General features: G+C 42.2%; 1 protein-coding gene across 1 annotated transcript in view; it reads right to left on the reverse strand.

The window, feature by feature from the left end:
- LOC138637981 (protein CLN8-like) overlaps positions 1–6,121 on the reverse strand; it is a 47,914-nt gene extending 41,793 nt beyond the window's left edge. Inside the window, exon 1 of the mRNA XM_069726910.1 lies at positions 5,980–6,121. The gene's annotated coding sequence lies outside the window, so the exon portion shown is untranslated. The remainder of the gene's footprint in view (positions 1–5,979) is intronic.
- Between the last annotated feature and the right edge of the window lie 11,604 nt (positions 6,122–17,725).

The following is a 17,725-nucleotide window of genomic DNA, read 5'->3' on the forward strand; positions in this document are numbered from 1 at the left end:
CACCAGTCTTGTCTCATGCCAACTGTAAAGCATCCTGAAACCATTCATGTGTGGGGTTGCTTCTCAGCCAAGGGAATCGGCCTAAAAACACAGCCATGAATAAAGAATGGTACCAGAATGTCCTCCAAGAGCAACTTCTCCCAACCGTCCAAGAGCAGTTTGGCCCCCAACAATGCCTTTTCCAGCATGATGGAGCACCTTGCCATAAAGCAAAGGTGATAACTAAATGGCTCATGGAACAAAACAGAGATTTTGGGTCCATGGCCTGGAAACTCCCCAGATCTTAATCCCATTGAGAACTTGTGGTCAATCATCAAGAGACGGGTGGACAAACAAAAACCAACAAATTCTGGCAAAATGCAAGCATTGATTATGCTAGAATGGACTGCCATCAGTCAGGATTTGGTCCAGAAGTGGATTGAGAGCATGCCAGGGAGAATTGCAGAGGTCTTGAAGAAGAAGGGTCAACACTGCAAATATTGACTTGCTGCATTAACTCATTCTGTCAATATAACCTATTGGTACTCATAATATGATTGCAATTATATTTCTGTATGTGATATAAACATCGGACAAACACTAATAAAAACCAGAGGCCAGCAGATCATGTAAAAATATAATTTTGGTGTCATTCTCAAAACTTTTGGCCATGACTGTATACGTTACCCTCATCTTTTTCCCACAGCCACACAAAAAAAAAAAAAATCTGCCCTGTATAGTGGGGAACAATATGAAGGTTTCCATTCCCATTCAAGTGAACCTGGATGGAAAACAGGCACATAAGATTCAATTATGCCTTGCCTACTGACGAAGAAGCAATACCGAGTCCTATATCAGACATGTGAACGTAAGCAGGATCATTTATTGTTCCATGAAAGCTATTTTGTTGGATTTGTTATGATGGCCTTCGTATTAACCTAGAGACCAGTATACACTAAAATACATGTTCCATTTCCAAATATTTTTGTTAAGATAAAACCTATTATTTTATTAAAAGTTATTTAAAAAAAATTCTATATATCTCCATTAAAAGTTATTGATGTCAACAAACCTAAGTAACCAATAAAATCCTGCAAAAGATCCAACATCCTATAAAGAACAATGTATTGAGAATAATATAGGTATATAAGCAAGAAGTATGGTGCAAGACTGCTCATCTCTATGACATGGCCGGCCTAATAAGGAGGTGGGAACACTGGGTCAAAGACCTATGATGCCAGGGCTCACATCTCCCAGGGGTGGGAGAAGTCAATGGACATGTAATCCTGTCAGATGCAAATAGGTTACAGGATCTGTATATCCATAGCATTCTGACCATAACCCCATATAGAATAATAAATATACCCATATTCTTACCGGAAGTTAATGAAATGTTTCATCATATTTTACCAATAATCAACATATAAAACAATAATTGTACACATACGTGTTCTTACCAGGAATTGATCGAATATGACACTGGGCATGTGTATTCATGATATATCACCTATAATACCCACAAAGAACCATTATACCCATATTCCTATCAGAAGTAGATGAAGTATGTTCCTGGGCATGTGCATTTGTGATATTTCACCCATAATCCCCATACAGAACAATAGTTATACGCATATTCCTATCAGAAGTAGATGAAATATGTTCCTGGGCATGTGTATTTGTGATATTTCACCCATAATCCCCATACAGAATAGTTATACCCATATTCCTATCAGAAGTAGATGAAGTATGTTCCTGGGCATGTGTATTTGTAATATTTCACCCATAATCCCCATACAGAATAGTTATACCCATATTCCTATCAGAAGTAGATGAAGTATGTTCCTGGGCATGTGTATTTGTAATATTTCACCCATAATCCCCATACAGAACAATAGATATACCCATATTGCTATCAGAAGTAGATGAAGTATGTTCCTGGGCATGTGTATTTGTGATATTTCACCCATAATCCCCATACAGAATAATTATACCCATATTCCTATCAGAAGTAGATGAAGTATGTTCCTGGGCATGTGTATTTGTGATATTTCACCCATAATCCCCATACAGAATAGTTATACCCATATTCCTATCAGAAGTAGATGAAGTATGTTCCTGGGCATGTGTATTAGTGATATTTCACCCATAATCCCCATACAGAACAATAGATATACCCATATTGCTATCAGAAGTAGATGAAGTATGTTCCTGGGCATGTGTATTTGTGATATTTCACCCATAATCCCCATACAGAACAATAGATATACCCATATTCCTATCAGAAGTAGATGAAGTATGTTCCTGGGCATGTGTATTAGTGATATTTCACCCATAATCCCCATACAGAACAATAGATATACCCATATTGCTATCAGAAGTAGATGAAGTATGTTCCTGGGCATGTGTATTTGTGATATTTCACCCATAATCCCCATACAGAATAGATATACCCATATTCCTATCAGAAGTAGATGAAATATGTTCCTGGGCATGTGTATTTGTGATATTTCACCCATAATCCCCATACAGAACAATAGATATACCCATATTCCTATCAGAAGTAGATGAAGTATGTTCCTGGGCATGTGTATTTGTGATATTTCACCCATAATCCCCATACAGAACAATAATTATACCCATATTCCTATCAGAAGTAGATGAAATATGTTCCTGGGCATGTGTATTTGTGATATTTCACCCATAATCCCCATACAGAACAATAGATATACCCATATTCCTATCAGAAGTAGATGAAGTATGTTCCTGGGCATGTGTATTTGTAATATTTCACCCATAATCCCCATACAGAACAATAGTTATACCCATATTCCTATCAGAAGTAGATGAAGTATGTTCCTGGGCATGTGTATTAGTGATATTTCACCCATAATCCCCATACAGAACAATAGATATACCCATATTGCTATCAGAAGTAGATGAAGTATGTTCCTGGGCATGTGTATTTGTGATATTTCACCCATAATCCCCATACAGAATAGTTATACCCATATTCCTATCAGAAGTAGATGAAGTATGTTCCTGGGCATGTGTATTTGTGATATTTCACCCATAATCCCCATACAGAACAATAGATATACCCATATTCCTATCAGAAGTAGATGAAGTATGTTCCTGAGCATGTGTACATGTGATATTTCACCCATAATCCCCATACAGAACAATAATTATACCCATATTCCTATCAGAAGTAGATGAAGTATGTTCCTGGGCATGTGTATTAGTGATATTTCACCCATAATCCCCATACAGAACAATAGTTATACGCATATTCCTATCAGAAGTAGATGAAGTATGTTCCTGGGCATGTGTATTAGTGATATTTCACCCATAATCCCCATACAGAATAGATATACCCATATTCCTATCAGAAGTAGATGAAATATGTTCCTGGGCATGTGTATTAGTGATATTTCACCCATAATCCCCATACAGAACAATAGATATACCCATATTGCTATCAGAAGTAGATGAAGTATGTTCCTGGGCATGTGTATTTGTGATATTTCACCCATAATCCCCATACAGAATAGTTATACCCATATTCCTATCAGAAGTAGATGAAGTATGTTCCTGGGCATGTGTATTTGTGATATTTCACCCATAATCCCCATACAGAATAGTTATACCCATATTCCTATCAGAAGTAGATGAAGTATGTTCCTGGGCATGTGTATTAGTGATATTTCACCCATAATCCCCATACAGAACAATAGATATACCCATATTCCTATCAGAAGTAGATGAAATATGTTCCTGGGCATGTGTATTTGTGATATTTCACCCATAATCCCCATACAGAATAGTTATACCCATATTCCTATCAGAAGTAGATGAAGTATGTTCCTGGGCATGTGTATTTGTGATATTTCACCCATAATCCCCATACAGAACAATAATTATACCCATATTCCTATCAGAAGTAGATGAAGTATGTTCCTGGGCATGTGTATTTGTGATATTTCACCCATAATCCCCATACAGAACAATAATTATACCCATATTCCTATCAGAAGTAGATGAAGTATGTTCCTGGGCATGTGTATTAGTGATATTTCACCCATAATCCCCATACAGAACAATAGATATACCCATATTGCTATCAGAAGTAGATGAAGTATGTTCCTGGGCATGTGTATTTGTGATATTTCACCCATAATCCCCATACAGAATAGATATACCCATATTCCTATCAGAAGTAGATGAAATATGTTCCTGGGCATGTGTATTTGTGATATTTCACCCATAATCCCCATACAGAACAATAGATATACCCATATTCCTATCAGAAGTAGATACATAGTGGATGCTTTCCTGAAACGGAAAGTACTTGCAAGCAGCATAATACAAAGAATAGCTGGTTTACCCAGAATCCTTTGCAGTAGGCGGAGCTATGCAAATCATCTCTTTCCACCCCAGTCTAATCCACAGCGCTTGGAACCGCCAAGCGTGCAATGCTGCGGATTAGTTTCTAAATTCTCTCCCTAAGGTGGCTAGCATGTGTGTATCAGAAGTAGATGAAGTATGTTCCTGAGCATGTGTACATGTGATATTTCACCCATAATCCCCATACAGAACAATAATTATACCCATATTCCTATCAGAAGTAGATGAAATATGTTCCTGGGCATGTGTATTTGTGATATTTCACCCATAATCCCCATACAGAACAATAATTATACCCATATTCCTATCAGAAGTAGATGAAGTATGTTCCTGAGCATGTGTACATGTGATATTTCACCCATAATCCCCATACAGAACAATAATTATACCCATATTCCTATCAGAAGTAGATGAAGTATGTTCCTGGGCATGTGTACATGTGATATTTCACCCATAATCCCCATACAGAACAATAATTATACCCATATTCCTATCAGAAGTAGATGAAGTATGTTCCTGGGCATGTGTATTAGTGATATTTCACCCATAATCCCCATACAGAACAATAGTTATACGCATATTCCTATCAGAAGTAGATGAAGTATGTTCCTGGGCATGTGTATTTGTGATATTTCACCCATAATCCCCATACAGAATAGATATACCCATATTCCTATCAGAAGTAGATGAAATATGTTCCTGGGCATGTGTATTAGTGATATTTCACCCATAATCCCCATACAGAACAATAGTTATACCCATATTCCTATGAGATGTTGATGAGATATATCACCAGGCGTGTGTAACCCGATATTCTACACATAATCCCATATAGTTACAATCTTTTTTTCCCTGGTTCTATTATTAAACTTTAATCCAGCCCTGTGGATGTTCTGATTCATTTAAGTATTTCCATTGAATTTCCTTCTTGCTATATTACAAGAAGTCATTTCCTGGGCTGCATTTGTAAAATGTGCTGCCATCTAGTGGTGGAGTCTAGTATTGCAGCCCATCATCCCATCATCCCATCATCCCAATATGCAGTTTAGTCCGTCCCCGTGGCTGGGCAATATACTACGTGGCTGGGCAATATACTACGTGGGCTGGGCAATATACTACGTGGCTGGGCAATATACTCCGTGGGCTGGGCAATATACTCCGTGGGCTGGGCAATATACTACTTGGGCTGGGCAATATACTCCGTGGGCTGGGCAATATACTACGTGGCTGGGCAATATACTCCGTGGGCTGGGCAATATACTCCGTGGGCTGGGCAATATACTACTTGGGCTGGGCAATATACTATGTGGGCTGGGCAATATATTACATCACAGGGCAATATACTACGTGCCTGGGCAATATACTACGTGCCTGGGCAATATACTACGTGGCTGGACAATATACTACGTGGCTGGACAATATACTACGTGGGCTGTGCTGTATACTACGTGGGCTGTGCTGTATACTACGTGGGCTGTGCTGTATACTACGTGGGCTGTGCTGTATACTACGTGGGCTGTGCTGTATACTACGTGGGCATGCATATTCTAGAATACCCGATTATATATCATTACGAAGCACACACAGGCTACTCACCAGGAGTCTGCAGCGCGCTCACATTCCACACTGACAGCCTGCAGGTATCACCGCGCTGCTCCGTACTGCACAGCGTCATGTGATCAGCAGCCACTAGAACTTCCTGCCTTCACAGGACGCTTCACCACGTGACTGGGGGACCGTACCATTATCTGACAAGGGGCTGCACCGCCGTCTGTGTCTTCACCTCAGCACGGCGTGTTATTTCACCTCACGACCCGCATATAAGGCGCCACAGGTGACAGCTGCACACAACGATAACAACACTGGCCACGTTGTGTCTGAGTGGGGACAAACTCCTGGCAGATGCGCGGTGACGGACATGACTGATGCCATGGCGCCCACTAGGAGGCGCTCTGTGCATGGTATTGGTACAGATTAACCCCTGTCATACTGGTGATACTGGTACAGATTAACCCCTGTCATACTGGTATTACTGGTACAGATTAACCCCTGTCATACTGGTACAGATTAACCCCTGTCATACTGGTATTACTGGTACAGATTAACCCCTGTCATACTGGTATTACTGGTACAGATTAACCCCTGTCATACTGGTACAGATTAACCCCTGTCATACTGGTATTACTGGTACAGATTAACCCCTGTCATACTGGTACAGATTAACCCCTGTCGTACTGGTACAGATTAACCCCTGTCATACTGGTATTACTGGTACAGATTAACCCCTGTCATACTGGTATTACTGGTACAGATTAACCCCTGTCATACTGGTACAGATTAATCCCTGTCATACTGGTATTACTGGTACAGATTAACCCCTGTCATACTGGTACAGATTAACCCCTGTCATACTGGTATTACTGGTACAGATTAACCCCTGTCATACTGGTATTACTGGCACAGATTAACCCCTGTCATACTGGTATTACTGGTACAGATTAACCCCTGCCATACTGGTACAGATTAACCCCTGTCATACTGGTATTACTGGTACAGATTAACCCCTGTCATACTGGTATTACTGGTACAGATTAACCCCTGTCATACTGGTACAGATTAACCCCTGTCATACTGGTATTACTGGTACAGATTAACCCCTGTCATACTGGTACAGATTAACCCCTGTCATACTGGTATTACTGGTACAGATTAACCCCTGTCATACTGGTACAGATTAACCCCTGTCGTACTGGTACAGATTAACCCCTGTCATACTGGTATTACTGGTACAGATTAACCCCTGTCATACTGGTATTACTGGTACAGATTAACCCCTGTCATACTGGTACAGATTAACCCCTGTCATACTGGTATTACTGGTACAGATTAACCCCTGTCATACTGGTATTACTGGCACAGATTAACCCCTGTCATACTGGTATTACTGGTACAGATTAACCCCTGCCATACTGGTACAGATTAACCCCTGTCATACTGGTATTACTGGTACAGATTAACCCCTGTCATACTGGTATTACTGGTACAGATTAACCCCTGTCATACTGGTACAGATTAACCCCTGTCATACTGGTATTACTGGTACAGATTAACCCCTGTCATACTGGTATTACTGGTACAGATTAACCCCTGTCATACTGGTATTACTGGTACAGATTAACCCCTGTCATACTGGTACAGATTAACCCCTGTCATACTGGTATTACTGGTACAGATTAACCCCTGTCATACTGGTATTACTGGTACAGATTAACCCCTGTCATACTGGTACAGATTAACCCCTGTCGTACTGGCACAGATTAACCCCTGTCATACTGGTATTACTGGTACAGATTAACCCCTGTCATACTGGTATTACTGGTACAGATTAACCCCTGTCATACTGGTACAGATTAACCCCTGTCATACTGGTATTACTGGTACAGATTAACCCCTGTCATACTGGTACAGATTAACCCCTGTCATACTGGTATTACTGGTACAGATTAACCCCTGTCATACTGGTATTACTGGTACAGATTAACCCCTGTCATACTGGTACAGATTAACCCCTGTCATACTGGTATTACTGGTACAGATTAACCCCTGTCATACTGGTATTACTGGTACAGATTAACCCCTGTCATACTGGTACAGATTAACCCCTGTCGTACTGGTACAGATTAACCCCTGTCATACTGGTATTACTGGTACAGATTAACCCCTGTCATACTGGTATTACTGGTACAGATTAACCCCTGTCATACTGGTACAGATTAACCCCTGTCATACTGGTATTACTGGTACAGATTAACCCCTGTCATACTGGTACAGATTAACCCCTGTCATACTGGTATTACTGGTACAGATTAACCCCTTTCATACTGGTATTACTGGCACAGATTAACCCCTGTCATACTGGTATTACTGGTACAGATTAACCCCTGCCATACTGGTACAGATTAACCCCTGTCATACTGGTATTACTGGTACAGATTAACCCCTGTCATACTGGTATTACTGGTACAGATTAACCCCTGTCATACTGGTACAGATTAACCCCTGTCATACTGGTATTACTGGTACAGATTAACCCCTGTCATACTGGTACAGATTAACCCCTGTCATACTGGTATTACTGGTACAGATTAACCCCTGTCATACTGGTATTACTGGTACAGATTAACCCCTGTCATACTGGTACAGATTAACCCCTGTCATACTGGTATTACTGGTACAGATTAACCCCTGTCATACTGGTATTACTGGTACAGATTAACCCCTGTCATACTGGTACAGATTAACCCCTGTCGTACTGGCACAGATTAACCCCTGTCATACTGGTATTACTGGTACAGATTAACCCCTGTCATACTGGTATTACTGGTACAGATTAACCCCTGTCATACTGGTACAGATTAACCCCTGTCATACTGGTATTACTGGTACAGATTAACCCCTGTCATACTGGTACAGATTAACCCCTGTCATACTGGTATTACTGGTACAGATTAACCCCTGTCATACTGGTATTACTGGCACAGATTAACCCCTGTCATACTGGTATTACTGGTACAGATTAACCCCTGCCATACTGGTACAGATTAACCCCTGTCATACTGGTATTACTGGTACAGATTAACCCCTGTCATACTGGTATTACTGGTACAGATTAACCCCTACCATACTGGTACAGATTACCCCCTGTCATACTGATATTACTGGTACATATTAACCCCTACCATATTGGTGATACTGGTACAGATTAATCCCTGCCATACCGGTGACACTAACACATATTAACCAATAGCATAGCTGTCGGGGCAGCAGAGAGTGCAGTGGTCGCGGCTCGGAGGGGCCCACCCACAGCTACGCTACCCTTACCTATGTCGGTGTGGGCCCACCATACTGTGTATAGGAGATCTGTATGTGGGGTACTCGGGACGTTATTGGGGCACTCAGAGTATTGTGACTGTCAAAGGAGCATAATCACTTTCTAGGTGCAAAATGTGGACCCAGTTTTCTAGGGCTCTTGTACAGAACAATTGGGCAATTTTACCATCTAAAGGCCACAAAGGAGACACTTTACTTTGTAAGGGGCACAGTGGGTGAGATTAGGTGGGTTAGTAAAAGGACCAGTGTTTTGTAGCTCACAACAGGGGCAGTAATAGGGTCAGATACGGCATAAAGGATCAAAGAGCTGTCAAAGGACTCCCAATACTAGCAGCAAAACATACGTATATATATATAAAACAAAAAATATACTTATATATTATAGAAAAGCCACAGAAAGGTAAGTCAAATACAAAAGCCTTTATTATAATAGTATGGCAACATCCGCACAAAAGTGCATGTGCTTGGGGGATAATTATACACAGGTGTACAAGTACAAAATACGATATAAAAGATATATATATATATATATATCTATATATATATATACATATATATATATATACAAACAATCCCACAATTATAAGCGCATGTATGAAAAGAATTACGTGCATCCAAGGGGAAAAAATATATTCAACTAATGAAAAAGTGCTAAATATGAATGAAAAGATATATATATAAAAAATCTATTTGTACATATTTGTCAACTAAAACAATGTGCAAAAAAGTGTCAGAGTATAATGTGCAAGATTTGCAAGTAAAAAGAAGAGACAAAGTCTATAATGTGCAAAATGTCCCCTCCTGCACTATAATATCATACATGCATTCAATATCTGCTGTGAGAAGTGTGGAAATTAATAAGATATAGCCGTATATATACCTGCCGGTCCTGCGTGCCCAAGCACAGAGCACCCCATACGGCAGTAGCGGCTCAGTATTGGGGAATCAGGTGGCATACTAGGGACACATACGGCAGCAGTGGCTCAGTATCGGGGTATCAAGTGCAGTCATAGGGACACATACGGCAGCAGCGGCTCAGTATTGGGGTATCAGGGGCAGCAGCAGCTCAGTATTGGGGTATCAGGGGCAGTAATAGGGACACATACAGCAGCAGCGGCTCAGTATTGGGGTATCAGGGGCAGTAATAGGGACACATACGGCAGCAGCGGCTCAGTATTGGGGTATCAGGGGCAGTAATAGGGACACATACAGCAGCAGCGGCTCAGTATTGGGGTATCAAGTGCAGTCATAGGGACACATACGGCAGCAGCGGCTCAGTATTGGGGTATCAGGGGCAGCAGCAGCTCAGTATTGGGGTATCAGGGGCAGTAATAGGGACACATACAGCAGCAGCGGCTCAGTATTGGGGTATCAGGGGCATTAATAGGGGCACATACAGCAGCAGCGGCTCAGTATTGGGGTATCAGGGGCAGTAATAGGGACACATACGGCAGCAGCGGCTCAGTATTGGGGTATCAGGGGCAGTAATAGGGACACATACAGCAGCAGCCGCTCAGTATTGGGGTATCAGGGGCAGCAGCGGCTCAGTATTGGGGTATCAGGGGCATTAATAGGGACACATACAGCAGCAGCGGCTCAGTATTGGGGTATCAGGGGCAGCAGCGGCTCAGTATTGGGGTATCAGGGGCAGTAATAGGGACACATACAGCAGCAGCGGCTCAGTATTGGGGTATCAGGGGCAGCAGCGGCTCAGTATTGGGGTGTCAGGGGCAGTATTAGGGACACATACGGCAGCAGCGGCTCAGTATTGGGGTATCAGGGGCAGTAATAGGGACACATACGGCAGCAGCGGCTCAGTATTGGGGTATCAGGGGCAGTAATAGGGACACATACAGGAGCAGCAGCTCAGTATTGGGGTATCAGGGGCAGCAGCGGCTCAGTATTGGGGTGTCAGGGGCAGTATTAGGGACACATACGGCAGCAGCGGCTCAGTATTGGGGTATCGGGCAGTAATAGGGACACATACGGCAGCAGCGGCTCAGTATTGGGGTATCAGGGGCAGTAATAGGGACACATACAGGAGCAGCAGCTCAGTATTGGGGTATCAGGGGCAGCAGCGGCTCAGTATTGAGGTGTCAGGGGCAGTATTAGGGACACATACGGCAGCAGCGGCTCAGTATTGGGGTATCAGGGGCAGTAATAGGGACACATACGGCAGCAGCGGCTCAGTATTGGGGTATCAGGGGCAGTAATAGGGACACATACAGCAGCAGCAGCTCAGTATTGGGGTATCAGGGGCAGTAATAGGGACACATATGGCAGCAGCGGCTCAGTATTGGGGTATCAGGGGCAGTAATAGGGACACATGGCAGCAGCGGCTCATTATTGGGGTATCAGCAGGATGAGGAGTTTGTGCAGGTTGGGAATAGATGGGGACGGTGCTGGAAATGTGAGACATCCGATGTGTCTTTTTTGTAATCTCTGCAGACGAGTCCTGGCTGGAGAAGTTGTCAATGGGGCGTTAGTTGCCCAGGACTAGTCAGCACTCTTTCCATGTTATCATGGGCTTCACAGGCGCACTGCGCATGTGCGGGAGTTCAGAAGATGCGTCTCTGAAGCTGGGAAGCATACACCAGGCTGCAGAGGGTCAGATTTGCAGTGGCTGGCGATGACGACAGGTCCTGCAATTTAGGTTATCACACCCACAAGAGGGTGATAACATTGAAAGAGGGCTGACTAGTCAGTGGCAACTAACACCCCATCGACTAGTCAAAGCCCTCATTAGCATAGGAAATGAGGGCAATATAAATGCTTTTTTAAACCTCCTTTTTTGCAGAAAATGTTATACAGGGCAGGTTAGGCAGAAAGTTTACTCATATATAAGTGAATGCTGTTGTGTTGGAGGGCATGGGGGACCTGAGAGGTTCCCTTTAATTACTGTGTGGGGGCCCAGAATGAGCAACATACATTATTAGTTTATGGTGGCAAGTGGGGGACATTATTACTGCTGTAATATAATTTACTTTTTACTAGACTGTTTTCCATTGGGGGAACAAAAGGGGGTCCTGTTACTGTGCAGGGAGGCACTATGACGCTTTTTTCTTCATCAGGCATAGTCTAGAAGTCAGGGAAAAATTTGGGAATGTGCTCCTGAAGAGATCCGCTATAAATTACTGTTATTTCCTGCAGAGAAAAGTCCTGGCTGGAAGAAGTGATGGCGGTCTGTGCAAGATGAGGAAGAAATGTGAATATGAAAAGACTTCACCTAGAGAAGTTACTGGTGAGTCAGTGTATAACGCAAACTACACTATATACAGAGCATCTGTGTATAATATCACTGGTGATCCCTGTATTACCTGTACACTGATACTATATACATAGCTCCTGTGTATAATGTCACCGGTAATCACTGTATTACTTCTACACCAAATACATAGCTCCTATGTATAATGTCACTTGTAATCCTTGTATTACCTGTACACTATATACAGGGCTCCTTTATATAATGTAATTGGTGATCATTGTATTACCTGTACACTGACCCTATATACAAAGCACCTGTGTATACTGTCACTGGGGATCACTGTATTATCTGTACACTGACACTATATACAGAACTCTTTTGTATAATGTCACTGGTGATCCCTATATTACCTGTACACTATACCCTATATACAAAGCTCCTGTGTATAATGTCACTGGTGATCACTGTATTACATGTACACTATACACAGAGCTCTTGTGTATAATGTCACTGGTGATCACTCTATTACCTGTACACTATATGCAGAGCTCCTTTATATAATGTCACTGGTGATCACTGTATTACCTGTACATTATACAATAAATACAGAGCTCCTGTGTAATGTCACCTGTAATCCCTGTATTAGCTGTATACTGACACTATATACAGAGCTCCTGTGTATAATGTCACTGGTAATCCCTGTAATAGCTGTATATTGACATTATATACAGAGCTCCTGTGTATAATGTCACTGGTGGTAATTACAGTGTTGTTAGTATTGTAATGTTTATTCATTTTCAGTATTGTAGTATTCAGTCACTGTGCGATGGTAATATGTGGTCTGGTCATTGAGTGGCTGTATTTCTCACCTGTATGTGGTGTTATTGGTCACTCTGTGGTGGTAATATCTTGTCAGGTCATGCTGTGTTGGTATTTTTCCTTGTATGTGGTAATATTTGGTCTGGTCACGGTGTAGCAGCATTTGTTCCTTGCATGTGGTAATATGTAGTATGGTCATGGTGTGGCGGTATTTGTTCCTTGTATGCAGCCTACTCATGGTGTGGCGGTATTTGTCCCTTGTATGTGGTACCATTTGGTTTCTATGTGGAGGAATATATAGTCCAATCATGGTGTGGCAGTATTTCTCCCTTGTATGTTGGATTATTATAACTTATTTTAACCCTTTTACTCCCTATGGTGGTTTGCATGTTAATGACCCGGCCAATTTTTACAATTCTGACCACTGTCCCTTTATGAGGTTATAACTCTGGAATGCTTCCATGGATCCGGGTGATTCTGACAATTTTTTCTCATGACATATTGTATATTATGTCAGTGGTAAAACTTTCTCGATATTACTTGCATTTATTTGTGAAAAAAATGGAAATTTGGCAAAAATTTGGAAAATTTAGCAATTTTCCAGCTTTGAATTTTCATGCCCTTAAATCACAGAGATATGTCACACAAAATACGTAATAAGTAACATTTCCCATATGTCTACTTTACATCAGCACAATTTTGGAACCAACATTTTTTTTTGTTAGGAAGTTATAAGGGTTAAAAGTTGACCGGTGATTTCTCATTTTTACAACACCATTTTTTTTAGGGACCACATCACATTTGAAGTCACTTCGAAGGGTCTATATGATAGAAAATACCCAAAAGTGACACCATTCTAAGAAATGAACCCCTCATGGTGCTCAAAACCACATTCAAGAAGTTTATTAACCCTTCTGGTGCTTCACAGTAATTTTTACAATATTTAAACAAAAAATGAACATTTAACTTTTTTCACAAAAAAATTATTTCAGATCCAATTTGATTTATTTTACCAAGGGTAACAGGAGAAATTGGACCCCAGAAGTTGTTGTACAATTTGTCCTGAGTACGCAGATACCCCATATATAATATATGGGGAGGAACCACTGTTTGGGCGCATGGCAGAGATCGGAATGGAAGGAGCGCCGTTTGACTTTTCAATCCAAAATTGGCTGGAATTGAGATAGGACACCATGTCGCGTTTGGAGAGCCCCTAATGTGCGTAAACAGTGGAAACCCCCCACAAGTGACACAATTTTGGAAAGTAGATCCTCTAAGGAACATATCTAGATGTGTGGTGAGCATGTTGACCCCCCATAGTTTTTCACAAAAGTGATCTTTTTGCCCCCAATTTTTTATTTTCCCAAGGGTAACAGGAGAAATTGGACCACAAAAATTGTTGTGCAATTTGTTCTGAGTACGCTGATACCCCATATGTGGGGGAAAACCACTGTTTGGGCGCATGGCAGAGCTCGGAAGGGAAGGAGCGTCGTTTGACTTTTCAATGCAAAATTGACTGGATCGGACGCCATGTTGCGTTTGGAGAGTCCCTGATGTGCCTAAACAGTGAAAACCCACCAATTCTAACTCCAACCCTAACCCGAACACACCTCTAACCCTAATCCCAACCCTAACCATAACCCTAACCACACCCCTAACCCAAACACGCACCTAACCCTAATCCCAACCACACCCCTAAACCCAATACACCTAACCCTAATCCCAACCATAACCCTAACCACACCCCTAACCCTGACACACCCCTAACCCTAATCCCAACCATAAACGTAATCCAAACCCTAACTGCATCTCTAGCCCAACCCTAACCTTAACTTTAACCCTAATCCTAACTTTAGCCCCAACCCTAACCCCAACTTTAGCCCTAACCCTAACTTTAGCCCCAACCCTAACTTTAGCCCTAACCCGAATAGGAAAATAGAAATAAATCCTTTTTTATTATTATTATTTTTCCCTAAGTAAGGGGGTTATGAAGGGGGGTTTGATTTACTATTTATAGCGGGTTTTTGTTTGGCAGCTGTCACACACAAAAAATAGTTTTTGCATCACCACATTTTGAGAGCTATAATTTTTCCATATTTTGGCCCACAGAGTCGTGTGAGGTCTTGTTTTTTGCGGGACGTGTTGACATTTTTATTGGTAACATTTTCAGGCACATGACATTTTTTGGTCGCTTTTTATTACGATTTTTGGGAGGCAGAATGAAAAAAAAAACATCAATTCATGAATTTCTTTTGGGTGGGGCGCTTATACCGTTCCACGTGTGGTAAAATTGACAAGGCAGTTTTGTTCTTTGGGCTAGTAGGATTACAGCGATACCTCATTTAAATCTTTTTTTATATTTTGGCGCGTTTATACAATAAAAACTTCTAGACAAAATAATTATTTTTGCATTGCTTTATTCTAAGGGCTATAACTTTTTATTTTATTGCTGATGATGCTGTATGGTGGCTCGTTTTTTGAGAGACAAGATGACGTTTTCAGCGGTTCCATGTTTATTTATATCTGTCCTTTTGATCACGTGTTATTCCACTTTTTGTTCGGCAGTATGATGATAACGCATTGTTTTTTGCCTCGTTTTTTATTTCTTTTTTTGACGGTGTTCACTGAAGGGGTTACCTAGTGGGACAGTTAGTCGGGTCATTACGAACGCGACGATACTAAATATGTGTACTTTGATAGTTTTTTTATTTACATTAAGAAATTTTTTTTGTAAAAATATATATATATTTTTTTAATTTAGGAATTTAAAAAAAAAATATTTTTACATGTTACATTTTTTTTTTACATTGTTCCAGGGTGGGACATCACTGTATAAATTCAGATCGCTGATCTGACACTTTGCAGAGCACTGTGTCAGATCAGCGATCTGACGGGCAGTGCAGGAGGCTTGCCGGCACCTGCTCTCAGCAGACACTGACAAGCCACCACCCTGCCGGACCCGGAAGGACCCTGCGGCCATCTTGGATCCGGGGGCCTACAGGGAGGAGACCCTCGGAACAACACGATCACATCGCATTGTTCTGAGGGTGTCAGGGAAGTACGCAGGGAGCCCCCTCCCTGCGCGATGCTTCCCTATACCACCGGAACTCTGCGATCTTGTTTGATCGCAGTGTTCTGGGGGTTAACGTGCCAGGAGTGGTCCGTGACCATTCCTTTGGTGTCAGCTGTGATAATCAGCTGATACCCGGCTGCGATCGGCTGTGCTCCCCCTGTGAGCGCAGCTGATGGGATATGATGTACTATCCATGGGAATTAAGGCCCAGTTTCCATGGACGGGATAGTGCTTCAAATGGTAGAAAGGGTTTAATTAAAGAACACCTTTAATGCAAACTATGGTCATTGTACATCCTAGTTATGATGTGCTCACTTTAGATGTACAGGAGCCGCCAGTGTTTTGCAGATGATGCTTCACTATAACGGGGATAATGGTTAACAGGTATTTGTATATAACTATGTTGTGCCCCTAGAGTCAATTCCCCCTGTGGGCCACAGACATCCCAGTCTGACCCTGTTTGCCACTATAGCTGTTCCTAAGCTTCTCTGCTCGCCGGCGCCTTGGAACTATTGCCTAGGGCATTCTCTTCATCTCACAAACCCTGCTCGGCTCCATCCCATTACCTCCTGGACTTGCATGCTCTATTTTACTCTTCCAGACTTCCTGCCCCAGACCTCGTCTCCAGAGAATCAATCACTCCTTTTTGTCGCTTTCTCTTGTCTCTCTACTACATCACACTATCCGTCTTCTTGGTCTCCCCTCACTTTAGGGACACCCATGTCATGCAGCTCTGCGGAGTAGTGATCAGCGAATGTGCTCAGATAACGTCTTATCCGAGCATGCTTGGGTGTTATTCCGAATACCTGGGAGTGCATGTATATTATGTTCGAGACCATGCGGATGAATGATTTGAGGCTGATAGGTAATCTCCACATGTGTTGAGGCTGTCTAACAAACAGGCAATCCCCACATGTGTTCAGGCTGTCTAAAGCCACAAATCGTGCAGCCACAGGGACTCAAACATAATATACGAGCTTGCCCAGATGCTCGAATAAAGGTACCTTCACACTGATCAACTTTCCAACGATCACGACCAGCGATAGGACCTGGCCGTGATCGTTGGTAAGTCGTTGTGTGGTCGCTGGAGAGCTGTCACACAGACAGCTCTCCAGCGACCAACGATGCCAAAGTCCCCGGGTAACCAGGGTAAACATTGGGTTACTAAGCGCAGGGCCGCGCTTAGTAACCCGATGTTTACCCTGGTTACCATTGTAAAAGTTAAAAAAAAAACACTACATACTTACATTCCGGTGTCTGTCACGTCCCTCGCCCTCAGCTTCCCGCACTAACTGTGTGAGCGCCGGCCATAAAGCAGAGCACAGCGGTGACGTCACCGCTGTGCTTTACGGCCG

Source organism: Ranitomeya imitator, chromosome 5, assembly GCF_032444005.1.
Source record: "Ranitomeya imitator isolate aRanImi1 chromosome 5, aRanImi1.pri, whole genome shotgun sequence".
Lineage (NCBI taxonomy): Eukaryota > Metazoa > Chordata > Amphibia > Anura > Dendrobatidae > Ranitomeya > Ranitomeya imitator.